This window comes from Schistocerca nitens, chromosome 6, assembly GCF_023898315.1.
Source record: "Schistocerca nitens isolate TAMUIC-IGC-003100 chromosome 6, iqSchNite1.1, whole genome shotgun sequence".
NCBI classification, from domain to species: domain Eukaryota; kingdom Metazoa; phylum Arthropoda; class Insecta; order Orthoptera; family Acrididae; genus Schistocerca; species Schistocerca nitens.
The window spans coordinates 115,812,723-115,838,236 of record NC_064619.1 but is presented as its reverse complement, the minus strand read 5'-3'; the positions used below and the strand labels follow the sequence as shown (position 1 = coordinate 115,838,236).

Below are 25,514 nucleotides of genomic sequence, written 5' to 3'. Positions count from 1 at the left end.
TTGTGCAGACCGCAAACTTCTGGTGGCCCGACGCTCGTCGTCGATCGTAAGGGCGAAACAGTCAAGAGATTTGGAAAACGGCAATGTGGACACCCCCTGCAGCAGCTGTGTGCCAAATCCGATATCTGGTCGAGGGCTGCAAGATTCAGTATGATGAAGTGACAATTCGGGGATAGCTCACAAACGCTAAGCTGCCGCCTTCTTAGCTCAGTGGTAGACCACTGGTCTCGTAAACCAGGGGTCGTGAGTTCGAACCTCACAGAAGGCATTCATTTTTTTAACCTTCCTGCAAGGAGCGGAGCTATCTCGAGCAGCATCTAACACATGGCAGTACACTGAATGAAAGGGATGTTCTACAGCCTATGAAAAGTATTCTACTGGCCTCAGAGGTTTTCTGAATGCATAGGCACAACAGTGGTTTGTATGCATTTTGTAGTATAATGTCATGCTTGGCGATGTCATTCGTGTACGAGCCTCGCTACAGTGTGCATGCACGTTATCCATGTGAAGAGGCGCAAGCAGATGCTACCATTCTGCGAGATTCCTGCAGAAGGTATACGAATTGCGTTGATATACAGAGCACAAGTGAGCCAAATTCAAGGCCTCCGTGGCGCAATCGGCTAGCGCGTTCGGCTGTTAACCGAAAGGTTGGTGGTTCGAGCCCACCCGGGGGCGAAATCGTTTTAACCGGCACCGAGGTGAGGACATACGTCAACTTTGTTAGAGATACACAGCTAGCGTGACAATTTGCCTGTGTTTGAGTGATGCCACAGAGTCTTATACACATTCAGCCAAGTGACACTGTAGGTAAAAACATGGCCCTACACAGACGTTCTACTCTTTTCCTATTTATTCGTCATGTGTGCACTGCAGTAGAGCGACGCCCACTACAAAAGACGTATTCTTTACATTCAATTTCAGCGTATACGTCGCGACTGCCATATGACAGGGCCTGTCTCTCGATGTCGATTTGTATTTGGTGTCTCTTAAGTGTCGATCTGCAGTGGGCCGCTGTTGGCCGAGAGACGTGCAGTCGCCTTACATGAAGCCCCATGGGCAACGCCAGTGCCACTGTGGACAACAGCATACTGTAGCCAGAGAGAGGAGCCGAAAGGCGCATTTCGCAGTCGAGCCACGCTATCCCACAAGCTGTGCACTAGGACAGGATTGTGCAGACCGCAAACTTCTGGTGGCCCGACGCTCGTCGTCGATCGTAAGGGCGAAACAGTCAAGAGATTTGGAAAACGGCAATGTGGACACCCCCTGCAGCAGCTGTGTGCCAAATCCGATATCTGGTCGAGGGCTGCAAGATTCAGTATGATGAAGTGACAATTCGGGGATAGCTCACAAACGCTAAGCTGCCGCCTTCTTAGCTCAGTGGTAGACCACTGGTCTCGTAAACCAGGGGTCGTGAGTTCGAACCTCACAGAAGGCATTCATTTTTTTAACCTTCCTGCAAGGAGCGGAGCTATCTCGAGCAGCATCTAACACATGGCAGTACACTGAATGAAAGGGATGTTCTACAGCCTATGAAAAGTATTCTACTGGCCTCAGAGGTTTTCTGAATGCATAGGCACAACAGTGGTTTGTATGCATTTTGTAGTATAATGTCATGCTTGGCGATGTCATTCGTGTACGAGCCTCGCTACAGTGTGCATGCACGTTATCCATGTGAAGAGGCGCAAGCAGATGCTACCATTCTGCGAGATTCCTGCAGAAGGTATACGAATTGCGTTGATATACAGAGCACAAGTGAGCCAAATTCAAGGCCTCCGTGGCGCAATCGACTAGCGCGTTCGGCTGTTAACCGAAAGGTTGGTGGTTCGAGCCCACCCGGGGGCGAAATCGTTTTAACCGGCACCGAGGTGAGGACATACGTCAACTTTGTTAGAGATACACAGCTAGCGTGACAATTTGCCTGTGTTTGAGTGATGCCACAGAGTCTTATACACATTCAGCCAAGTGACACTGTAGGTAAAAACATGGCCCTACACAGACGTTCTACTCTTTTCCTATTTATTCGTCATGTGTGCACTGCAGTAGAGCGACGCCCACTACAAAAGACGTATTCTTTACATTCAATTTCAGCGTATACGTCGCGACTGCCATATGACAGGGCCTGTCTCTCGATGTCGATTTGTATTTGGTGTCTCTTAAGTGTCGATCTGCAGTGGGCCGCTGTTGGCCGAGAGACGTGCAGTCGCCTTACATGAAGCCCCATGGGCAACGCCAGTGCCACTGTGGACAACAGCATACTGTAGCCAGAGAGAGGAGCCGAAAGGCGCATTTCGCAGTCGAGCCACGCTATCCCACAAGCTGTGCACTAGGACAGGATTGTGCAGACCGCAAACTTCTGGTGGCCCGACGCTCGTCGTCGATCGTAAGGGCGAAACAGTCAAGAGATTTGGAAAACGGCAATGTGGACACCCCCTGCAGCAGCTGTGTGCCAAATCCGATATCTGGTCGAGGGCTGCAAGATTCAGTATGATGAAGTGACAATTCGGGGATAGCTCACAAACGCTAAGCTGCCGCCTTCTTAGCTCAGTGGTGTTCCGCTTGAGACGCGACAGCGATCGGACGTGCTGTGTATTCGATCCGCCGTTATCTTGGGTTGTGACTATTTACTTTCTGTGTGTGACGTTTCTTTGTCTTCTTTTCTTCGTTGTTTCGTCGCCTTAACGTTTGTTTTGTGTCTTGTGTTGTATAGCGGCTTTTGCCGCATTAGTTAAGTGTTATGGCTTCCCGGTTGTTTCCGCGGAAGTGTACTCTCAGTTTTCAGTTTAACAAGGCCACCAGGAATGTGCAACCAACTTCGTTGGAAATTCACGAATGGATTGTGGATACGATTGGCATTACATCGGACCAGGTACATACGGCGTATTTTGATACAGAACTGTACTGCTTTTTTGTGAAATTGTTGAACCCGGTTTTGCTAGATAGGATTTTACTTAAACATGGTGAGCAAGTGTCGTTCCGTCATAGAGATGGTTCTGTTAGCAGTGTTACTGTTTCAAATGCTGAAATTACGTATACCACAGTTCGGGTTTATAATTTACCCCCTGAAGTTGAAAACAGTTATCTCAAGGACGCTTTGCTTGGTTATGGTACTGTTCGGTCAATTCGAAATGAACGTTGGTCTGCACAACATAAGCTGCAATGTTATAATGGTGTCAGATCGGTTGAAATGCATATTAAGTCGAATATACCGTCCCATCTGGTTGTATGTGGTTATCGTGTTCATCTTACTTATGAGGGGCAAGTTGGTACGTGTTTTCTATGTAATGAGAATGGTCATGTTCGTGCTAATTGCCCTAAGCGGGTGTTTGTGCTTCAAAATGGGCTAGCACAACGCCGCAAATTAACGGTTGCCGATCTTGTGCCAGCAGCTTCCTCCACTGTTTCTTGTCAGCCTCTTGCAGTAGATTCTTCACAACGGGTGACACCCTCCTCTGATGCAGGTTTTCCCCCGTTACCCGCTCGCCCAGATGTATCGGCTGCTCCTACACCGATCCCGTCTGTTTCCAATAACAAACGCCGTCGTGCTAGTGATACCGGTAGCACTGATGATGAAGCTGCTGTTTCGCAGCCGGTTTGCGAATCTGCCGAGAGAATTCCGGAATCTCCCATGCCTGTTTCGGATTCTGTTCCCGCTGTGTCTCCTGCTTTGCCTGCTGACGTCAAACTTGCTGCCCCACCGTCGGCGCACGAGCCACAACATTCGGTCGAGGTGGTGTTGACATCCCCCCCGACACAGGCATCACAACATGTTGACGACACTTCGGTGCAGCCAGCTGTTTGTCGGAAAATCGCTCCTAGTACTGCGCGCTCCGCTTCAGCGGATTCCAAACCTATCTCTCCACCTCCTACACATCCAATCCCTACACCTTCTGATGCCGGTGCCGATGTTCCTGATGCAGTTTTCCCCTTGTTGGCTCCTTCTTCTGATTCCTCTTGCCCTGCTACTCCTTCGGATGCCTTGGTTGATGTGCCTGATCTCGAACCCCCCACTCCACCTGCTCTTGAAACTGGTGTGCATCAGATACGCCGTCGGGTGAAAGTGCCCCCCAATCTTCACGCGGTGCGGAAAAAACACAAGCATGCAAAGGATGACTCTGATTCCGTTGATTCCGGGCAATCACCCTCTGCCATGTCTGATGTTGATGATGTGGATGTAGTTGCTTCTAATGTGGTGTAATTAGGGTTCGTTTTCTCTTTTTTGGTTGATGTTGCAGGCGTACACGTTTATTACCTTAAATATCAATAGCATTCAATCTGCTCTGAAGTTAGCGTCTCTGCAGCAGTTTATTTATGACTCTGCAGCTGATGTTGTTTTCCTGCAGGAAGTCTCCGTTGCACACCTGTTTGTTCCTGGCTTTCGCACTATTATAAATTTTGCGCCTGAGTTTTCCACAGGTACTGCCTTACTAATTCGTGACGGTATCCCCGTTACCGAAATTGAGCTCTTAGACTCGGGAAGGGGTATTGGTTGTCGGTTATTTGACACAACCTTGGTTAATATTTACGCCCCCTCTGGTTCCAGCAAACGGCAGGAAAGATCTCGTTTTTATAAAGAGGATCTGATTTATCTTTTACGCAAAAATCCTGCGACTTTGATATTGGGGGGTGATTTTAATTGTGTATTACAAGCTAAGGACCAATCCCCTCATTTTAATTATTGTTTCGAGCTACATTCTCTTGTACGTCAACTACGACTACGCGATGCGTGGGAGGTTAAACACCCCACTTTAGTTAAATTTACATTTTTTACTGCCACCTCTAGTAGTCGCCTTGACCGATTGTATATTTCTGATCCCCTTAGTGCTTCTGTTTTAAATGTAGATGTTATTCCAGCCAGTTTTACGGATCATTGTGCCCTTGCGGTTATAATTAATTTGGAGCGTCAGCCTCTTAAACTTTATCGGCCGCTGTGGAAATTAAATGTCTCCTTGCTCGATGACCCTGACATCGAACCTCTAATACAGACGGCTTGGGACATGTGTTTACGTTCTCTGCGATACTATCCGTCAAAGCTTCACTGGTGGATCCACTGTGCGAAGCCAAAACTACGCCGCACTTTAATGTCCTACAGTTATCAAAGAGCGCGAGATCTGAAACTGACTTTTGAGTATTATTATTCGGTGCTTCGCGAACTTTATGATACTTCTAGAATGACATGTGCCCACCTTTCTGAGATTCGGAAAATTAAAGCCAAGCTCCTTAGTATTAAACGACTGCAGATGGAAGGATTGAAGCTTAAATCTAAACCACCGTCCATCTTAGCACATGAAATGACTTCTATGTACCATCTGTTTCGTCACCAAAAGAACCGTCGACGTGTATTGATTGACGGTCTTATGGCAGCTGATGGTCGCCGGCTTACCTTACAGAATCAAATAACCCATGAACTTACCTGCTACTATGAGACCTTATATGATGTGGCTGATTCTGATGCGGTTGATAAAGACGAGATTTTAACTGCTATCCCATCAGTTTTAACAGAGGACCACAATACGGAATTTTTAGCTCCTTTTACTGCAGACGAAATTTCGGCTTTTATTGCTTGTTCCCCATCTCACAAATCTCCTGGTCCGGATGGCCTTCCTAAGGAGTTTTTTGTTCGCTTTTGGACTATTATAGGGCCTGTTTTTACGGATATAGTAAATGAAATTTTGAATGGTGGCTCAATTCCAGCCGATTTCAAGAGAGGTACGGTAGTCCTGATACCGAAAGCTGCTGGTTTGAAGACAGCTAGTGACTTTCGTCCTTTAACCCTTTTAAATTTTGATTATAAGACGGCTGCTAGGGCTGTTAATGCACGTCTATCCCTCTTGCTTACACCTGTGATAACTCCTTGTCAAAGCTGCTTTCCGGGGCGCTCCATCTTGACGCCTCTGGCGGGGTATCGCGATATTGTGTCGATTGTCGCTGTCACCAATATTTCCTGTGCGCTTTTATTTGTTGATTTTAGTAAGGCTTTTGATCGTGTGTCCCATTCGTTTTTAGAGCTTCTGCTGCGCCGACTCGGTTTTAATGAAAAGGCGCTGCTGGTACTTAAGAATATGACGACTGGCATTTCTGCTAAGATTGACATTAATGGCCAGCTGACGAAGGTCATTGATATTAAACGTGGCGTCCCGCAAGGTAGCCCTTTATCCATGACCCTTTATGCTCTCTCCCTTCAACCACTCCTCACACGTCTCAACTCGACACTTCGTGGTCTTACGATCTCTGGGGTTACCCAGACAGCAACAGCTTATGCTGATGATTTGGTTGTTTTGCTTCGTTCCGCCGCAGAAGTGCCGCTGTTGAAAATGGAACTAGATAAATTTTCTGCAGCCTCAGGTTCTCGTATTAACCCCCGTAAAAGCAAACTCCTGAATTTGCGGGGCTTTGAACGTGTGGTTATTCCGTGGGTTATGGCTGTTGAACACCATACACATTTAGGTATCTATCTTGAACGGTGTCCTCTTCGTATGGCTGCAAAAAATTGGCAAGTGGCCATTTCCAAGCTTCAAGGTGTTTTATTCGAACACTCATGGCGTTCGATATCGCTACTGCAAAAAAAGCGTGTATTAGACACTTATGTTTTATGTAAAGTATATTACGTTGCTCAGTTGTTTCCGCTTCCCCGAATGCAGGGTGCAAAAATGGTCCAGCTTATTAACAGATATATTTGGCGGGGGCACATTTTTAAATTACGTTGTGATGTTTTTACGAAGCCGCGTCTTGAGGGCGGCTTGTCGTTCACCGATGTCCGTGTCAAGGCTGCTGCCCTTTATGTTAAGCGAACCCTCCATCTTTTATTTTCTGAGTCCCCGACTGTTACTTCGCGATTACTCCATGTCGTTCGTCCTGCGAGCTTGTCACCGCCTATTAACGTAGGGTCTCTAAATGCGAAGCTACGACATGTTCGGGACTTCTACATTGAGATTAGTTACCTGGATCTCCACTTACAACGTCGTCCTGTTTTTACTACGCGAACACTGCTTGCCAAATGGCACAGGTCTTTTTCTTCCAACCCGATTGTTTTGCAGTATCCCCGTTTTAATTGGCGTAACATATGGACGAATATTAGCTTACCCGTTCATTCAGCAACTGTTGCCTCCCTATGGTATAAGGTGGTTAATCAGCTGATTCCTACGAACGAACGCCTTCATCGTATAGGTCTATGTGTCTCTCCGCTTTGTCAAACGTGTGGTTGTGTTGATACGCTCCCACACCGATTTACCTGCGCTGACCGTCTTCGCATGTGGTACTGGCTGCGCCGACAATTGGCGTTACTCACCAGGAGTTCGGAATCGGCATTTACAACTGATATCCTCTGCTGGCCGGACACGGTTTTTTATCCCCGGACAAAGAACAACACCATTATGTGGCTTCTTGGCCGTTACATTTTTGCAGTGGTTGATGGTGATGGTATTTCCGATTTTATTTCGTTTATTGGTTACATGCTTCATGAGTACTGGACGCAAAAATCTTTCCCACATCTTAAAAGGGACTTTGCGAATATGCTTAGTATTGTTTTCGAAAAGCAGGGGATTGGTTAAGTTTCCACTTCTATTGATCATTCCTGCGCCAGATGCATTAATGGCACCGGTATAGGGGCATACTGATCTCACTTCATGATACGGAAGACATTCTCGCTAGTTCTTAGTTCTTTTGCCTTCCTGCCAAGCTTTTACCTGTTTGGATAGACGACGCATCATAACCCCCGTGTCCACCTATAAGTATCATAAGACTCTGAACCAAGGACAATTACTACGTCTTGGTGCGACTGTGCTTCAGTGCAGGGAGGAGGAGACGTCATGGCCAGGCCTCGGGATTCGACCCCTGCCCAACACGCCTCCACCGAGCTGCCCTGGGTCATTACTATGGTATGGAAAAAAAAACAACAAAAAAGTGGTTAGGATCCCTGGCTTTCACGCACAACAAGTGGTAGAGCAGTCCAAAAAAGTGGTAAAAAACAAAAAAAAAAAGATAACGCGTCTGACTACGGATCAGAAGATTCCAGGTTCGAATCCTGGCAGGGTCGGCATTTTGTTAGTTGCGAACGCGTAGCTGGGCAGTGGATTTCGTATGTCGCCGCATCGTGCAGTGCTTTGTTACTCCTGTGCATCTCGCAGCTGCATTTGATAAAAAAAATAAAAAAAAAAAAAAAAAGTGGTAGACCACTGGTCTCGTAAACCAGGGGTCGTGAGTTCGAACCTCACAGAAGGCATTCATTTTTTTAACCTTCCTGCAAGGAGCGGAGCTATCTCGAGCAGCATCTAACACATGGCAGTACACTGAATGAAAGGGATGTTCTACAGCCTATGAAAAGTATTCTACTGGCCTCAGAGGTTTTCTGAATGCATAGGCACAACAGTGGTTTGTATGCATTTTGTAGTATAATGTCATGCTTGGCGATGTCATTCGTGTACGAGCCTCGCTACAGTGTGCATGCACGTTATCCATGTGAAGAGGCGCAAGCAGATGCTACCATTCTGCGAGATTCCTGCAGAAGGTATACGAATTGCGTTGATATACAGAGCACAAGTGAGCCAAATTCAAGGCCTCCGTGGCGCAATCGGCTAGCGCGTTCGGCTGTTAACCGAAAGGTTGGTGGTTCGAGCCCACCCGGGGGCGAAATCGTTTTAACCGGCACCGAGGTGAGGACATACGTCAACTTTGTTAGAGATACACAGCTAGCGTGACAATTTGCCTGTGTTTGAGTGATGCCACAGAGCCTTATACACATTCAGCCAAGTGACACTGTAGGTAAAAACATGGCCCTACACAGACGTTCTACTCTTTTCCTATTTATTCGTCATGTGTGCACTGCAGTAGAGCGACGCCCACTACAAAAGACGTATTCTTTACATTCAATTTCAGCGTATACGTCGCGACTGCCATATGACAGGGCCTGTCTCTCGATGTCGATTTGTATTTGGTGTCTCTTAAGTGTCGATCTGCAGTGGGCCGCTGTTGGCCGAGAGACGTGCAGTCGCCTTACATGAAGCCCCATGGGCAACGCCAGTGCCACTGTGGACAACAGCATACTGTAGCCAGAGAGAGGAGCCGAAAGGCGCATTTCGCAGTCGAGCCACGCTATCCCACAAGCTGTGCACTAGGACAGGATTGTGCAGACCGCAAACTTCTGGTGGCCCGACGCTCGTCGTCGATCGTAAGGGCGAAACAGTCAAGAGATTTGGAAAACGGCAATGTGGACACCCCCTGCAGCAGCTGTGTGCCAAATCCGATATCTGGTCGAGGGCTGCAAGATTCAGTATGATGAAGTGACAATTCGGGGATAGCTCACAAACGCTAAGCTGCCGCCTTCTTAGCTCAGTGGTAGACCACTGGTCTCGTAAACCAGGGGTCGTGAGTTCGAACCTCACAGAAGGCATTCATTTTTTTAACCTTCCTGCAAGGAGCGGAGCTATCTCGAGCAGCATCTAACACATGGCAGTACACTGAATGAAAGGGATGTTCTACAGCCTATGAAAAGTATTCTACTGGCCTCAGAGGTTTTCTGAATGCATTGGCACAACAGTGGTTTGTATGCATTTTGTAGTATAATGTCATGCTTGGCGATGTCATTCGTGTACGAGCCTCGCTACAGTGTGCATGCACGTTATCCATGTGAAGAGGCGCAAGCAGATGCTACCATTCTGCGAGATTCCTGCAGAAGGTATACGAATTGCGTTGATATACAGAGCACAAGTGAGCCAAATTCAAGGCCTCCGTGGCGCAATCGGCTAGCGCGTTCGGCTGTTAACCGAAAGGTTGGTGGTTCGAGCCCACCCGGGGGCGAAATCGTTTTAACCGGCACCGAGGTGAGGACATACGTCAACTTTGTTAGAGATACACAGCTAGCGTGACAATTTGCCTGTGTTTGAGTGATGCCACAGAGTCTTATACACATTCAGCCAAGTGACACTGTAGGTAAAAACATGGCCCTACACAGACGTTCTACTCTTTTCCTATTTATTCGTCATGTGTGCACTGCAGTAGAGCGACGCCCACTACAAAAGACGTATTCTTTACATTCAATTTCAGCGTATACGTCGCGACTGCCATATGACAGGGCCTGTCTCTCGATGTCGATTTGTATTTGGTGTCTCTTAAGTGTCGATCTGCAGTAGGCCGCTGTTGGCCGAGAGACGTGCAGTCGCCTTACGTGAAGCCCCATGGGCAACGCCAGTGCCACTGTGGACAACAGCATACTGTAGCCAGAGAGAGGAGCCGAAAGGCGCATTTCGCAGTCGAGCCACGCTATCCCACAAGCTGTGCACTAGGACAGGATTGTGCAGACCGCAAACTTCTGGTGGCCCGACGCTCGTCGTCGATCGTAAGGGCGAAACAGTCAAGAGATTTGGAAAACGGCAATGTGGACACCCCCTGCAGCAGCTGTGTGCCAAATCCGATATCTGGTCGAGGGCTGCAAGATTCAGTATGATGAAGTGACAATTCGGGGATAGCTCACAAATGCTAAGCTGCCGCCTTCTTAGCTCAGTGGTAGAGCACTGGTCTCGTAAACCAGGGGTCGTGAGTTCGAACCTCACAGAAGGCATTCATTTTTTTAACCTTCCTGCAAGGAGCGGAGCTATCTCGAGCAGCATCTAACACATGGCAGTACACTGAATGAAAGGGATGTTCTACAGCCTATGAAAAGTATTCTACTGGCCTCAGAGGTTTTCTGAATGCATTGGCACAACAGTGGTTTGTATGCATTTTGTAGTATAATGTCATGCTTGGCGATGTCATTCGTGTACGAGCCTCGCTACAGTGTGCATGCACGTTATCCATGTGAAGAGGCGCAAGCAGATGCTACCATTCTGCGAGATTCCTGCAGAAGGTATACGAATTGCGTTGATATACAGAGCACAAGTGAGCCAAATTCAAGGCCTCCGTGGCGCAATCGGCTAGCGCGTTCGGCTGTTAACCGAAAGGTTGGTGGTTCGAGCCCACCCGGGGGCGAAATCGTTTTAACCGGCACCGAGGTGAGGACATACGTCAACTTTGTTAGAGATACACAGCTAGCGTGACAATTTGCCTGTGTTTGAGTGATGCCACAGAGTCTTATACACATTCAGCCAAGTGACACTGTAGGTAAAAACATGGCCCTACACAGACGTTCTACTCTTTTCCTATTTATTCGTCATGTGTGCACTGCAGTAGAGCGACGCCCACTACAAAAGACGTATTCTTTACATTCAATTTCAGCGTATACGTCGCGACTGCCATATGACAGGGCCTGTCTCTCGATGTCGATTTGTATTTGGTGTCTCTTAAGTGTCGATCTGCAGTGGGCCGCTGTTGGCCGAGAGACGAATTGCGTTGATATACAGAGCACAAGTGAGCCAAATTCAAGGCCTCCGTGGCGCAATCGGCTAGCGCGTTCGGCTGTTAACCGAAAGGTTGGTGGTTCGAGCCCACCCGGGGGCGAAATCGTTTTAACCGGCACCGAGGTGAGGACATACGTCAACTTTGTTAGAGATACACAGCTAGCGTGACAATTTGCCTGTGTTTGAGTGATGCCACAGAGTCTTATACACATTCAGCCAAGTGACACTGTAGGTAAAAACATGGCCCTACACAGACGTTCTACTCTTTTCCTATTTATTCGTCATGTGTGCACTGCAGTAGAGCGACGCCCACTACAAAAGACGTATTCTTTACATTCAATTTCAGCGTATACGTCGCGACTGCCATATGACAGGGCCTGTCTCTCGATGTCGATTTGTATTTGGTGTCTCTTAAGTGTCGATCTGCAGTGGGCCGCTGTTGGCCGAGAGACGTGCAGTCGCCTTACATGAAGCCCCATGGGCAACGCCAGTGCCACTGTGGACAACAGCATACTGTAGCCAGAGAGAGGAGCCGAAAGGCGCATTTCGCAGTCGAGCCACGCTATCCCACAAGCTGTGCACTAGGACAGGATTGTGCAGACCGCAAACTTCTGGTGGCCCGACGCTCGTCGTCGATCGTAAGGGCGAAACAGTCAAGAGATTTGGAAAACGGCAATGTGGACACCCCCTGCAGCAGCTGTGTGCCAAATCCGATATCTGGTCGAGGGCTGCAAGATTCAGTATGATGAAGTGACAATTCGGGGATAGCTCACAAACGCTAAGCTGCCGCCTTCTTAGCTCAGTGGTGTTCCGCTTGAGACGCGACAGCGATCGGACGTGCTGTGTATTCGATCCGCCGTTATCTTGGGTTGTGACTATTTACTTTCTGTGTGTGACGTTTCTTTGTCTTCTTTTCTTCGTTGTTTCGTCGCCTTAACGTTTGTTTTGTGTCTTGTGTTGTATAGCGGCTTTTGCCGCATTAGTTAAGTGTTATGGCTTCCCGGTTGTTTCCGCGGAAGTGTACTCTCAGTTTTCAGTTTAACAAGGCCACCAGGAATGTGCAACCAACTTCGTTGGAAATTCACGAATGGATTGTGGATACGATTGGCATTACATCGGACCAGGTACATACGGCGTATTTTGATACAGAACTGTACTGCTTTTTTGTGAAATTGTTGAACCCGGTTTTGCTAGATAGGATTTTACTTAAACATGGTGAGCAAGTGTCGTTCCGTCATAGAGATGGTTCTGTTAGCAGTGTTACTGTTTCAAATGCTGAAATTACGTATACCACAGTTCGGGTTTATAATTTACCCCCTGAAGTTGAAAACAGTTATCTCAAGGACGCTTTGCTTGGTTATGGTACTGTTCGGTCAATTCGAAATGAACGTTGGTCTGCACAACATAAGCTGCAATGTTATAATGGTGTCAGATCGGTTGAAATGCATATTAAGTCGAATATACCGTCCCATCTGGTTGTATGTGGTTATCGTGTTCATCTTACTTATGAGGGGCAAGTTGGTACGTGTTTTCTATGTAATGAGAATGGTCATGTTCGTGCTAATTGCCCTAAGCGGGTGTTTGTGCTTCAAAATGGGCTAGCACAACGCCGCAAATTAACGGTTGCCGATCTTGTGCCAGCAGCTTCCTCCACTGTTTCTTGTCAGCCTCTTGCAGTAGATTCTTCACAACGGGTGACACCCTCCTCTGATGCAGGTTTTCCCCCGTTACCCGCTCGCCCAGATGTATCGGCTGCTCCTACACCGATCCCGTCTGTTTCCAATAACAAACGCCGTCGTGCTAGTGATACCGGTAGCACTGATGATGAAGCTGCTGTTTCGCAGCCGGTTTGCGAATCTGCCGAGAGAATTCCGGAATCTCCCATGCCTGTTTCGGATTCTGTTCCCGCTGTGTCTCCTGCTTTGCCTGCTGACGTCAAACTTGCTGCCCCACCGTCGGCGCACGAGCCACAACATTCGGTCGAGGTGGTGTTGACATCCCCCCCGACACAGGCATCACAACATGTTGACGACACTTCGGTGCAGCCAGCTGTTTGTCGGAAAATCGCTCCTAGTACTGCGCGCTCCGCTTCAGCGGATTCCAAACCTATCTCTCCACCTCCTACACATCCAATCCCTACACCTTCTGATGCCGGTGCCGATGTTCCTGATGCAGTTTTCCCCTTGTTGGCTCCTTCTTCTGATTCCTCTTGCCCTGCTACTCCTTCGGATGCCTTGGTTGATGTGCCTGATCTCGAACCCCCCACTCCACCTGCTCTTGAAACTGGTGTGCATCAGATACGCCGTCGGGTGAAAGTGCCCCCCAATCTTCACGCGGTGCGGAAAAAACACAAGCATGCAAAGGATGACTCTGATTCCGTTGATTCCGGGCAATCACCCTCTGCCATGTCTGATGTTGATGATGTGGATGTAGTTGCTTCTAATGTGGTGTAATTAGGGTTCGTTTTCTCTTTTTTGGTTGATGTTGCAGGCGTACACGTTTATTACCTTAAATATCAATAGCATTCAATCTGCTCTGAAGTTAGCGTCTCTGCAGCAGTTTATTTATGACTCTGCAGCTGATGTTGTTTTCCTGCAGGAAGTCTCCGTTGCACACCTGTTTGTTCCTGGCTTTCGCACTATTATAAATTTTGCGCCTGAGTTTTCCACAGGTACTGCCTTACTAATTCGTGACGGTATCCCCGTTACCGAAATTGAGCTCTTAGACTCGGGAAGGGGTATTGGTTGTCGGTTATTTGACACAACCTTGGTTAATATTTACGCCCCCTCTGGTTCCAGCAAACGGCAGGAAAGATCTCGTTTTTATAAAGAGGATCTGATTTATCTTTTACGCAAAAATCCTGCGACTTTGATATTGGGGGGTGATTTTAATTGTGTATTACAAGCTAAGGACCAATCCCCTCATTTTAATTATTGTTTCGAGCTACATTCTCTTGTACGTCAACTACGACTACGCGATGCGTGGGAGGTTAAACACCCCACTTTAGTTAAATTTACATTTTTTACTGCCACCTCTAGTAGTCGCCTTGACCGATTGTATATTTCTGATCCCCTTAGTGCTTCTGTTTTAAATGTAGATGTTATTCCAGCCAGTTTTACGGATCATTGTGCCCTTGCGGTTATAATTAATTTGGAGCGTCAGCCTCTTAAACTTTATCGGCCGCTGTGGAAATTAAATGTCTCCTTGCTCGATGACCCTGACATCGAACCTCTAATACAGACGGCGTGGGACATGTGTTTACGTTCTCTGCGATACTATCCGTCAAAGCTTCACTGGTGGATCCACTGTGCGAAGCCAAAACTACGTCGCACTTTAATGTCCTACAGTTATCAAAGAGCGCGAGATCTGAAACTGACTTTTGAGTATTATTATTCGGTGCTTCGCGAACTTTATGATACTTCTAGAATGACATGTGCCCACCTTTCTGAGATTCGGAAAATTAAAGCCAAGCTCCTTAGTATTAAACGACTGCAGATGGAAGGATTGAAGCTTAAATCTAAACCACCGTCCATCTTAGCACATGAAATGACTTCTATGTACCATCTGTTTCGTCACCAAAAGAACCGTCGACGTGTATTGATTGACGGTCTTATGGCAGCTGATGGTCGCCGGCTTACCTTACAGAATCAAATAACCCATGAACTTACCTGCTACTATGAGACCTTATATGATGTGGCTGATTCTGATGCGGTTGATAAAGACGAGATTTTAACTGCTATCCCATCAGTTTTAACAGAGGACCACAATACGGAATTTTTAGCTCCTTTTACTGCAGACGAAATTTCGGCTTTTATTGCTTGTTCCCCATCTCACAAATCTCCTGGTCCGGATGGCCTTCCTAAGGAGTTTTTTGTTCGCTTTTGGACTATTATAGGGCCTGTTTTTACGGATATAGTAAATGAAATTTTGAATGGTGGCTCAATTCCAGCCGATTTCAAGAGAGGTACGGTAGTCCTGATACCGAAAGCTGCTGGTTTGAAGACAGCTAGTGACTTTCGTCCTTTAACCCTTTTAAATTTTGATTATAAGACGGCTGCTAGGGCTGTTAATGCACGTCTATCCCTCTTGCTTACACCTGTGATAACTCCTTGTCAAAGCTGCTTTCCGGGGCGCTCCATCTTGACGCCTCTGGCGGGGTATCGCGATATTGTGTCGATTGTCGCTGTCACCAATATTTCCTGTGCGCTTTTATTTGTTGATTTTAGTAAGGCTTTTGATCGTGTGTCCCATTCGTTTTTAGAGCTTCTGCTGCGCCGACTCGGTTTTAATGAAAAGGCGCTGCTGGTACTTAAGAATATGACGACTGGCATTTCTGCTAAGATTGACATTAATGGCCAGCTGACGAAGGTCATTGATATTAAACGTGGCGTCCCGCAAGGTAGCCCTTTATCCATGACCCTTTATGCTCTCTCCCTTCAACCACTCCTCACACGTCTCAACTCGACACTTCGTGGTCTTACGATCTCTGGGGTTACCCAGACAGCAACAGCTTATGCTGATGATTTGGTTGTTTTGCTTCGTTCCGCCGCAGAAGTGCCGCTGTTGAAAATGGAACTAGATAAATTTTCTGCAGCCTCAGGTTCTCGTATTAACCCCCGTAAAAGCAAACTCCTGAATTTGCGGGGCTTTGAACGTGTGGTTATTCCGTGGGTTATGGCTGTTGAACACCATACACATTTAGGTATCTATCTTGAACGGTGTCCTCTTCGTATGGCTGCAAAAAATTGGCAAGTGGCCATTTCCAAGCTTCAAGGTGTTTTATTCGAACACTCATGGCGTTCGATATCGCTACTGCAAAAAAAGCGTGTATTAGACACTTATGTTTTATGTAAAGTATATTACGTTGCTCAGTTGTTTCCGCTTCCCCGAATGCAGGGTGCAAAAATGGTCCAGCTTATTAACAGATATATTTGGCGGGGGCACATTTTTAAATTACGTTGTGATGTTTTTACGAAGCCGCGTCTTGAGGGCGGCTTGTCGTTCACCGATGTCCGTGTCAAGGCTGCTGCCCTTTATGTTAAGCGAACCCTCCATCTTTTATTTTCTGAGTCCCCGACTGTTACTTCGCGATTACTCCATGTCGTTCGTCCTGCGAGCTTGTCACCGCCTATTAACGTAGGGTCTCTAAATGCGAAGCTACGACATGTTCGGGACTTCTACATTGAGATTAGTTACCTGGATCTCCACTTACAACGTCGTCCTGTTTTTACTACGCGAACACTGCTTGCCAAATGGCACAGGTCTTTTTCTTCCAACCCGATTGTTTTGCAGTATCCCCGTTTTAATTGGCGTAACATATGGACGAATATTAGCTTACCCGTTCATTCAGCAACTGTTGCCTCCCTATGGTATAAGGTGGTTAATCAGCTGATTCCTACGAACGAACGCCTTCATCGTATAGGTCTATGTGTCTCTCCGCTTTGTCAAACGTGTGGTTGTGTTGATACGCTCCCACACCGATTTACCTGCGCTGACCGTCTTCGCATGTGGTACTGGCTGCGCCGACAATTGGCGTTACTCACCAGGAGTTCGGAATCGGCATTTACAACTGATATCCTCTGCTGGCCGGACACGGTTTTTTATCCCCGGACAAAGAACAACACCATTATGTGGCTTCTTGGCCGTTACATTTTTGCAGTGGTTGATGGTGATGGTATTTCCGATTTTATTTCGTTTATTGGTTACATGCTTCATGAGTACTGGACGCAAAAATCTTTCCCACATCTTAAAAGGGACTTTGCGAATATGCTTAGTATTGTTTTCGAAAAGCAGGGGATTGGTTAAGTTTCCACTTCTATTGATCATTCCTGCGCCAGATGCATTAATGGCACCGGTATAGGGGCATACTGATCTCACTTCATGATACGGAAGACATTCTCGCTAGTTCTTAGTTCTTTTGCCTTCCTGCCAAGCTTTTACCTGTTTGGATAGACGACGCATCATAACCCCCGTGTCCACCTATAAGTATCATAAGACTCTGAACCAAGGACAATTACTACGTCTTGGTGCGACTGTGCTTCAGTGCAGGGAGGAGGAGACGTCATGGCCAGGCCTCGGGATTCGACCCCTGCCCAACACGCCTCCACCGAGCTGCCCTGGGTCATTACTATGGTATGGAAAAAAAAACAACAAAAAAGTGGTTAGGATCCCTGGCTTTCACGCACAACAAGTGGTAGAGCAGTCCAAAAAAGTGGTAAAAAACAAAAAAAAAAAGATAACGCGTCTGACTACGGATCAGAAGATTCCAGGTTCGAATCCTGGCAGGGTCGGCATTTTGTTAGTTGCGAACGCGTAGCTGGGCAGTGGATTTCGTATGTCGCCGCATCGTGCAGTGCTTTGTTACTCCTGTGCATCTCGCAGCTGCATTTGATAAAAAAAATAAAAAAAAAAAAAAAAAAGTGGTAGACCACTGGTCTCGTAAACCAGGGGTCGTGAGTTCGAACCTCACAGAAGGCATTCATTTTTTTAACCTTCCTGCAAGGAGCGGAGCTATCTCGAGCAGCATCTAACACATGGCAGTACACTGAATGAAAGGGATGTTCTACAGCCTATGAAAAGTATTCTACTGGCCTCAGAGGTTTTCTGAATGCATTGGCACAACAGTGGTTTGTATGCATTTTGTAGTATAATGTCATGCTTGGCGATGTCATTCGTGTACGAGCCTCGCTACAGTGTGCATGCACGTTATCCATGTGAAGAGGCGCAAGCAGATGCTACCATTCTGCGAGATTCCTGCAGAAGGTATACGAATTGCGTTGATATACAGAGCACAAGTGAGCCAAATTCAAGGCCTCCGTGGCGCAATCGGCTAGCGCGTTCGGCTGTTAACCGAAAGGTTGGTGGTTCGAGCCCACCCGGGGGCGAAATCGTTTTAACCGGCACCGAGGTGAGGACATACGTCAACTTTGTTAGAGATACACAGCTAGCGTGACAATTTGCCTGTGTTTGAGTGATGCCACAGAGCCTTATACACATTCAGCCAAGTGACACTGTAGGTAAAAACATGGCCCTACACAGACGTTCTACTCTTTTCCTATTTATTCGTCATGTGTGCACTGCAGTAGAGCGACGCCCACTACAAAAGACGTATTCTTTACATTCAATTTCAGCGTATACGTCGCGACTGCCATATGACAGGGCCTGTCTCTCGATGTCGATTTGTATTTGGTGTCTCTTAAGTGTCGATCTGCAGTGGGCCGCTGTTGGCCGAGAGACGTGCAGTCGCCTTACATGAAGCCCCATGGGCAACGCCAGTGCCACTGTGGACAACAGCATACTGTAGCCAGAGAGAGGAGCCGAAAGGCGCATTTCGCAGTCGAGCCACGCTATCCCACAAGCTGTGCACTAGGACAGGATTGTGCAGACCGCAAACTTCTGGTGGCCCGACGCTCGTCGTCGATCGTAAGGGCGAAACAGTCAAGAGATTTGGAAAACGGCAATGTGGACACCCCCTGCAGCAGCTGTGTGCCAAATCCGATATCTGGTCGAGGGCTGCAAGATTCAGTATGATGAAGTGACAATTCGGGGATAGCTCACAAACGCTAAGCTGCCGCCTTCTTAGCTCAGTGGTAGACCACTGGTCTCGTAAACCAGGGGTCGTGAGTTCGAACCTCACAGAAGGCATTCATTTTTTTAACCTTCCTGCAAGGAGCGGAGCTATCTCGAGCAGCATCTAACACATGGCAGTACACTGAATGAAAGGGATGTTCTACAGCCTATGAAAAGTATTCTACTGGCCTCAGAGGTTTTCTGAATGCATAGGCACAACAGTGGTTTGTATGCATTTTGTAGTATAATGTCATGCTTGGCGATGTCATTCGTGTACGAGCCTCGCTACAGTGTGCATGCACGTTATCCATGTGAAGAGGCGCAAGCAGATGCTACCATTCTGCGAGATTCCTGCAGAAGGTATACGAATTGCGTTGATATACAGAGCACAAGTGAGCCAAATTCAAGGCCTCCGTGGCGCAATCGACTAGCGCGTTCGGCTGTTAACCGAAAGGTTGGTGGTTCGAGCCCACCCGGGGGCGAAATCGTTTTAACCGGCACCGAGGTGAGGACATACGTCAACTTTGTTAGAGATACACAGCTAGCGTGACAATTTGCCTGTGTTTGAGTGATGCCACAGAGCCTTATACACATTCAGCCAAGTGACACTGTAGGTAAAAACATGGCCCTACACAGACGTTCTACTCTTTTCCTATTTATTCGTCATGTGTGCACTGCAGTAGAGCGACGCCCACTACAAAAGACGTATTCTTTACATTCAATTTCAGCGTATACGTCGCGACTGCCATATGACAGGGCCTGTCTCTCGATGTCGATTTGTATTTGGTGTCTCTTAAGTGTCGATCTGCAGTAGGCCGCTGTTGGCCGAGAGACGTGCAGTCGCCTTACGTGAAGCCCCATGGGCAACGCCAGTGCCACTGTGGACAACAGCATACTGTAGCCAGAGAGAGGAGCCGAAAGGCGCATTTCGCAGTCGAGCCACGCTATCCCACAAGCTGTGCACTAGGACAGGATTGTGCAGACCGCAAACTTCTGGTGGCCCGACGCTCGTCGTCGATCGTAAGGGCGAAACAGTCAAGAGATTTGGAAAACGGCAATGTGGACACCCCCTGCAGCAGCTGTGTGCCAAATCCGATATCTGGTCGAGGGCTGCAAGATTCAGTATGATGAAGTGACAATTCGGGGATAGCTCACAAACGCTAAGCTGCCGCCTTCTTAGCTCAGTGGTAGACCACTGGTCTCGTAAACCAGGGGTCGTGAGTTCGAACCTCACAGAAGGCATTCATTTTTTTAACCTTCCTGCAAGGAGCGGAGCTATCTCGAGCAGCATCTAACACATGGCAGTACACTGAATGAAAGGGATGTTCTACAGCCTATGAAAAGTATTCTACTGGCCTCAGAGGTTTTCTGAATGCATTGGCACAACAGTGGTTTGTATGCATTTTGTAGTATAATGTCATGCTTGGCGATGTCATTCGTGTACGAGCCTCGCTACAGTGTGCATGCACGTTATCCATGTGAAGAGGCGCAAGCAGATGCTACCATTCTGCGAGATTCCTGCAGAAGGTATACGAATTGCGTTGATATACAGAGCACAAGTGAGCCAAATTCAAGGCCTCCGTGGCGCAATCGGCTAGCGCGTTCGGCTGTTAACCGAAAGGTTGGTGGTTCGAGCCCACCCGGGGGCGAAATCGTTTTAACCGGCACCGAGGTGAGGACATACGTCAACTTTGTTAGAGATACACAGCTAGCGTGACAATTTGCCTGTGTTTGAGTGATGCCACAGAGTCTTATACACATTCAGCCAAGTGACACTGTAGGTAAAAACATGGCCCTACACAGACGTTCTACTCTTTTCCTATTTATTCGTCATGTGTGCACTGCAGTAGAGCGACGCCCACTACAAAAGACGTATTCTTTACATTCAATTTCAGCGTATACGTCGCGACTGCCATATGACAGGGCCTGTCTCTCGATGTCGATTTGTATTTGGTGTCTCTTAAGTGTCGATCTGCAGTGGGCCGCTGTTGGCCGAGAGACGTGCAGTCGCCTTACATGAAGCCCCATGGGCAACGCCAGTGCCACTGTGGACAACAGCATACTGTAGCCAGAGAGAGGAGCCGAAAGGCGCATTTCGCAGTCGAGCCACGCTATCCCACAAGCTGTGCACTAGGACAGGATTGTGCAGACCGCAAACTTCTGGTGGCCCGACGCTCGTCGTCGATCGTAAGGGCGAAACAGTCAAGAGATTTGGAAAACGGCAATGTGGACACCCCCTGCAGCAGCTGTGTGCCAAATCCGATATCTGGTCGAGGGCTGCAAGATTCAGTATGATGAAGTGACAATTCGGGGATAGCTCACAAACGCTAAGCTGCCGCCTTCTTAGCTCAGTGGTAGACCACTGGTCTCGTAAACCAGGGGTCGTGAGTTCGAACCTCACAGAAGGCATTCATTTTTTTAACCTTCCTGCAAGGAGCGGAGCTATCTCGAGCAGCATCTAACACATGGCAGTACACTGAATGAAAGGGATGTTCTACAGCCTATGAAAAGTATTCTACTGGCCTCAGAGGTTTTCTGAATGCATAGGCACAACAGTGGTTTGTATGCATTTTGTAGTATAATGTCATGCTTGGCGATGTCATTCGTGTACGAGCCTCGCTACAGTGTGCATGCACGTTATCCATGTGAAGAGGCGCAAGCAGATGCTACCATTCTGCGAGATTCCTGCAGAAGGTATACGAATTGCGTTGATATACAGAGCACAAGTGAGCCAAATTCAAGGCCTCCGTGGCGCAATCGACTAGCGCGTTCGGCTGTTAACCGAAAGGTTGGTGGTTCGAGCCCACCCGGGGGCGAAATCGTTTTAACCGGCACCGAGGTGAGGACATACGTCAACTTTGTTAGAGATACACAGCTAGCGTGACAATTTGCCTGTGTTTGAGTGATGCCACAGAGCCTTATACACATTCAGCCAAGTGACACTGTAGGTAAAAACATGGCCCTACACAGACGTTCTACTCTTTTCCTATTTATTCGTCATGTGTGCACTGCAGTAGAGCGACGCCCACTACAAAAGACGTATTCTTTACATTCAATTTCAGCGTATACGTCGCGACTGCCATATGACAGGGCCTGTCTCTCGATGTCGATTTGTATTTGGTGTCTCTTAAGTGTCGATCTGCAGTAGGCCGCTGTTGGCCGAGAGACGTGCAGTCGCCTTACGTGAAGCCCCATGGGCAACGCCAGTGCCACTGTGGACAACAGCATACTGTAGCCAGAGAGAGGAGCCGAAAGGCGCATTTCGCAGTCGAGCCACGCTATCCCACAAGCTGTGCACTAGGACAGGACTGTGCAGACCGCAAACTTCTGGTGGCCCGACGCTCGTCGTCGATCGTAAGGGCGAAACAGTCAAGAGATTTGGAAAACGGCAATGTGGACACCCCCTGCAGCAGCTGTGTGCCAAATCCGATATCTGGTCGAGGGCTGCAAGATTCAGTATGATGAAGTGACAATTCGGGGATAGCTCACAAACGCTAAGCTGCCGCCTTCTTAGCTCAGTGGTAGACCACTGGTCTCGTAAACCAGGGGTCGTGAGTTCGAACCTCACAGAAGGCATTCATTTTTTTAACCTTCCTGCAAGGAGCGGAGCTATCTCGAGCAGCATCTAACACATGGCAGTACACTGAATGAAAGGGATGTTCTACAGCCTATGAAAAGTATTCTACTGGCCTCAGAGGTTTTCTGAATGCATTGGCACAACAGTGGTTTGTATGCATTTTGTAGTATAATGTCATGCTTGGCGATGTCATTCGTGTACGAGCCTCGCTACAGTGTGCATGCACGTTATCCATGTGAAGAGGCGCAAGCAGATGCTACCATTCTGCGAGATTCCTGCAGAAGGTATACGAATTGCGTTGATATACAGAGCACAAGTGAGCCAAATTCAAGGCCTCCGTGGCGCAATCGGCTAGCGCGTTCGGCTGTTAACCGAAAGGTTGGTGGTTCGAGCCCACCCGGGGGCGAAATCGTTTTAACCGGCACCGAGGTGAGGACATACGTCAACTTTGTTAGAGATACACAGCTAGCGTGACAATTTGCCTGTGTTTGAGTGATGCCACAGAGTCTTATACACATTCAGCCAAGTGACACTGTAGGTAAAAACATGGCCCTACACAGACGTTCTACTCTTTTCCTATTTATTCGTCATGTGTGCACTGCAGTAGAGCGACGCCCACTACAAAAGACGTATTCTTTACATTCAATTTCAGCGTATACGTCGCGACTGCCATATGACAGGGCCTGTCTCTCGATGTCGATTTGTATTTGGTGTCTCTTAAGTGTCGATCTGCAGTGGGCCGCTGTTGGCCGAGAGACGTGCAGTCGCCTTACATGAAGCCCCATGGGCAACGCCAGTGCCACTGTGGACAACAGCATACTGTAGCCAGAGAGAGGAGCCGAAAGGCGCATTTCGCAGTCGAGCCACGCTATCCCACAAGCTGTGCACTAGGACAGGATTGTGCAGACCGCAAACTTCTGGTGGCCCGACGCTCGTCGTCGATCGTAAGGGCGAAACAGTCAAGAGATTTGGAAAACGGCAATGTGGACACCCCCTGCAGCAGCTGTGTGCCAAATCCGATATCTGGTCGAGGGCTGCAAGATTCAGTATGATGAAGTGACAATTCGGGGATAGCTCACAAACGCTAAGCTGCCGCCTTCTTAGCTCAGTGGTAGAGCACTGGTCTCGTAAACCAGGGGTCGTGAGTTCGAACCTCACAGAAGGCATTCATTTTTTTAACCTTCCTGCAAGGAGCGGAGCTATCTCGAGCAGCATCTAACACATGGCAGTACACTGAAAGAAAGGGATGTTCTACAGCCTATGAAAAGTATTCTACTGGCCTCAGAGCTTTTCTGAATGCATAGGCACAACAGTGGTTTGTATGCATTTTGTAGTATAATGTCATGCTTGGCGATGTCATTCGTGTACGAGCCTCGCTACAGTGTGCATGCACGTTATCCATGTGAAGAGGCGCAAGCAGATGCTACCATTCTGCGAGATTCCTGCAGAAGGTATACGAATTGCGTTGATATACAGAGCACAAGTGAGCCAAATTCAAGGCCTCCGTGGCGCAATCGGCTAGCGCGTTCGGCTGTTAAGCGAAAGGTTGGTGGTTCAGGCCCACCCGGGGGCGAAATCGTTTTAACCGGCACCGAGGTGAGGACATACGTCAACTTTGTTAGAGATACACAGCTAGCGTGACAATTTGCCTGTGTTTGAGTGATGCCACAGAGCCTTATACACATTCAGCCAAGTGACACTGTAGGTAAAAACATGGCCCTACACAGACGTTCTACTCTTTTCCTATTTATTCGTCATGTGTGCACTGCAGTAGAGCGACGCCCACTACAAAAGACGTATTCTTTACATTCAATTTCAGCGTATACGTCGCGACTGCCATATGACAGGGCCTGTCTCTCGATGTCGATTTGTATTTGGTGTCTCTTAAGTGTCGATCTGCAGTGGGCCGCTGTTGGCCGAGAGACGTGCAGTCGCCTTACGTGAAGCCCCATGGGCAACGCCAGTGCCACTGTGGACAACAGCATACTGTAGCCAGAGAGAGGAGCCGAAAGGCGCATTTCGCAGTCGAGCCACGCTATCCCACAAGCTGTGCACTAGGACAGGATTGTGCAGACCGCAAACTTCTGGTGGCCCGACGCTCGTCGTCGATCGTAAGGGCGAAACAGTCAAGAGATTTGGAAAACGGCAATGTGGACACCCCCTGCAGCAGCTGTGTGCCAAATCCGATATCTGGTCGAGGGCTGCAAGATTCAGTATGATGAAGTGACAATTCGGGGATAGCTCACAAACGCTAAGCTGCCGCCTTCTTAGCTCAGTGGTAGAGCACTGGTCTCGTAAACCAGGGGTCGTGAGTTCGAACCTCACAGAAGGCATTCATTTTTTTAACCTTCCTGCAAGGAGCGGAGCTATCTCGAGCAGCATCTAACACATGGCAGTACACTGAATGAAAGGGATGTTCTACAGCCTATGAAAAGTATTCTACTGGCCTCAGAGGTTTTCTGAATGCATAGGCACAACAGTGGTTTGTATGCATTTTGTAGTATAATGTCATGCTTGGCGATGTCATTCGTGTACGAGCCTCGCTACAGTGTGCATGCACGTTATCCATGTGAAGAGGCGCAAGCAGATGCTACCATTCTGCGAGATTCCTGCAGAAGGTATACGAATTGCGTTGATATACAGAGCACAAGTGAGCCAAATTCAAGGCCTCCGTGGCGCAATCGGCTAGCGCGTTCGGCTGTTAACCGAAAGGTTGGTGGTTCGAGCCCACCCGGGGGCGAAATCGTTTTAACCGGCACCGAGGTGAGGACATACGTCAACTTTGTTAGAGATACACAGCTAGCGTGACAATTTGGCTGTGTTTGAGTGATGCCACAGAGCCTTATACACATTCAGCCAAGTGACACTGTAGGTAAAAACATGGCCCTACACAGACGTTCTACTCTTTTCCTATTTATTCGTCATGTGTGCACTGCAGTAGAGCGACGCCCACTACAAAAGACGTATTCTTTACATTCAATTTCAGCGTATACGTCGCGACTGCCATATGACAGGGCCTGTCTCTCGATGTCGATTTGTAT

The 25,514-nt window shown here is 48.0% G+C and overlaps 23 non-coding genes across 23 annotated transcripts; all 23 read left to right on the top strand.

The window, feature by feature from the left end:
* The first annotated feature begins 196 nt into the window (after positions 1 to 196).
* Trnat-cgu (transfer RNA threonine (anticodon CGU)) lies at positions 197 to 268 on the top strand. Its single transcript has one exon. It is a non-coding gene; the product is annotated as a tRNA-Thr (tRNA).
* Positions 269 to 601: 333 nt separating this feature from the next.
* Positions 602 to 675, top strand: Trnan-guu (transfer RNA asparagine (anticodon GUU)). The gene has a single exon. It is a non-coding gene; the product is annotated as a tRNA-Asn (tRNA).
* Positions 676 to 1,363: 688 nt separating this feature from the next.
* Positions 1,364 to 1,435, top strand: Trnat-cgu (transfer RNA threonine (anticodon CGU)). Its single transcript has one exon. It is a non-coding gene; the product is annotated as a tRNA-Thr (tRNA).
* Positions 1,436 to 1,768: 333 nt separating this feature from the next.
* Positions 1,769 to 1,842, top strand: Trnan-guu (transfer RNA asparagine (anticodon GUU)). Its single transcript has one exon. It is a non-coding gene; the product is annotated as a tRNA-Asn (tRNA).
* A 6,709-nt stretch (positions 1,843 to 8,551) lies between these two features.
* Trnan-guu (transfer RNA asparagine (anticodon GUU)) lies at positions 8,552 to 8,625 on the top strand. The gene has a single exon. It is a non-coding gene; the product is annotated as a tRNA-Asn (tRNA).
* A 688-nt stretch (positions 8,626 to 9,313) lies between these two features.
* On the top strand, positions 9,314 to 9,385 carry Trnat-cgu (transfer RNA threonine (anticodon CGU)). Its single transcript has one exon. It is a non-coding gene; the product is annotated as a tRNA-Thr (tRNA).
* A 333-nt stretch (positions 9,386 to 9,718) lies between these two features.
* Trnan-guu (transfer RNA asparagine (anticodon GUU)) lies at positions 9,719 to 9,792 on the top strand. Its single transcript has one exon. It is a non-coding gene; the product is annotated as a tRNA-Asn (tRNA).
* A 688-nt stretch (positions 9,793 to 10,480) lies between these two features.
* Positions 10,481 to 10,552, top strand: Trnat-cgu (transfer RNA threonine (anticodon CGU)). Its single transcript has one exon. It is a non-coding gene; the product is annotated as a tRNA-Thr (tRNA).
* A 333-nt stretch (positions 10,553 to 10,885) lies between these two features.
* Trnan-guu (transfer RNA asparagine (anticodon GUU)) lies at positions 10,886 to 10,959 on the top strand. Its single transcript has one exon. It is a non-coding gene; the product is annotated as a tRNA-Asn (tRNA).
* A 394-nt stretch (positions 10,960 to 11,353) lies between these two features.
* On the top strand, positions 11,354 to 11,427 carry Trnan-guu (transfer RNA asparagine (anticodon GUU)). Its single transcript has one exon. It is a non-coding gene; the product is annotated as a tRNA-Asn (tRNA).
* Positions 11,428 to 18,137: 6,710 nt separating this feature from the next.
* On the top strand, positions 18,138 to 18,211 carry Trnan-guu (transfer RNA asparagine (anticodon GUU)). The gene has a single exon. It is a non-coding gene; the product is annotated as a tRNA-Asn (tRNA).
* A 688-nt stretch (positions 18,212 to 18,899) lies between these two features.
* On the top strand, positions 18,900 to 18,971 carry Trnat-cgu (transfer RNA threonine (anticodon CGU)). Its single transcript has one exon. It is a non-coding gene; the product is annotated as a tRNA-Thr (tRNA).
* Positions 18,972 to 19,304: 333 nt separating this feature from the next.
* Trnan-guu (transfer RNA asparagine (anticodon GUU)) lies at positions 19,305 to 19,378 on the top strand. Its single transcript has one exon. It is a non-coding gene; the product is annotated as a tRNA-Asn (tRNA).
* Positions 19,379 to 20,066: 688 nt separating this feature from the next.
* Positions 20,067 to 20,138, top strand: Trnat-cgu (transfer RNA threonine (anticodon CGU)). Its single transcript has one exon. It is a non-coding gene; the product is annotated as a tRNA-Thr (tRNA).
* Positions 20,139 to 20,471: 333 nt separating this feature from the next.
* Positions 20,472 to 20,545, top strand: Trnan-guu (transfer RNA asparagine (anticodon GUU)). Its single transcript has one exon. It is a non-coding gene; the product is annotated as a tRNA-Asn (tRNA).
* A 688-nt stretch (positions 20,546 to 21,233) lies between these two features.
* Trnat-cgu (transfer RNA threonine (anticodon CGU)) lies at positions 21,234 to 21,305 on the top strand. Its single transcript has one exon. It is a non-coding gene; the product is annotated as a tRNA-Thr (tRNA).
* A 333-nt stretch (positions 21,306 to 21,638) lies between these two features.
* Positions 21,639 to 21,712, top strand: Trnan-guu (transfer RNA asparagine (anticodon GUU)). The gene has a single exon. It is a non-coding gene; the product is annotated as a tRNA-Asn (tRNA).
* A 688-nt stretch (positions 21,713 to 22,400) lies between these two features.
* Positions 22,401 to 22,472, top strand: Trnat-cgu (transfer RNA threonine (anticodon CGU)). Its single transcript has one exon. It is a non-coding gene; the product is annotated as a tRNA-Thr (tRNA).
* A 333-nt stretch (positions 22,473 to 22,805) lies between these two features.
* On the top strand, positions 22,806 to 22,879 carry Trnan-guu (transfer RNA asparagine (anticodon GUU)). The gene has a single exon. It is a non-coding gene; the product is annotated as a tRNA-Asn (tRNA).
* A 688-nt stretch (positions 22,880 to 23,567) lies between these two features.
* Positions 23,568 to 23,639, top strand: Trnat-cgu (transfer RNA threonine (anticodon CGU)). Its single transcript has one exon. It is a non-coding gene; the product is annotated as a tRNA-Thr (tRNA).
* A 333-nt stretch (positions 23,640 to 23,972) lies between these two features.
* On the top strand, positions 23,973 to 24,046 carry Trnan-guu (transfer RNA asparagine (anticodon GUU)). Its single transcript has one exon. It is a non-coding gene; the product is annotated as a tRNA-Asn (tRNA).
* A 688-nt stretch (positions 24,047 to 24,734) lies between these two features.
* Trnat-cgu (transfer RNA threonine (anticodon CGU)) lies at positions 24,735 to 24,806 on the top strand. The gene has a single exon. It is a non-coding gene; the product is annotated as a tRNA-Thr (tRNA).
* Positions 24,807 to 25,139: 333 nt separating this feature from the next.
* Positions 25,140 to 25,213, top strand: Trnan-guu (transfer RNA asparagine (anticodon GUU)). Its single transcript has one exon. It is a non-coding gene; the product is annotated as a tRNA-Asn (tRNA).
* Positions 25,214 to 25,514: the final 301 nt, after the last annotated feature.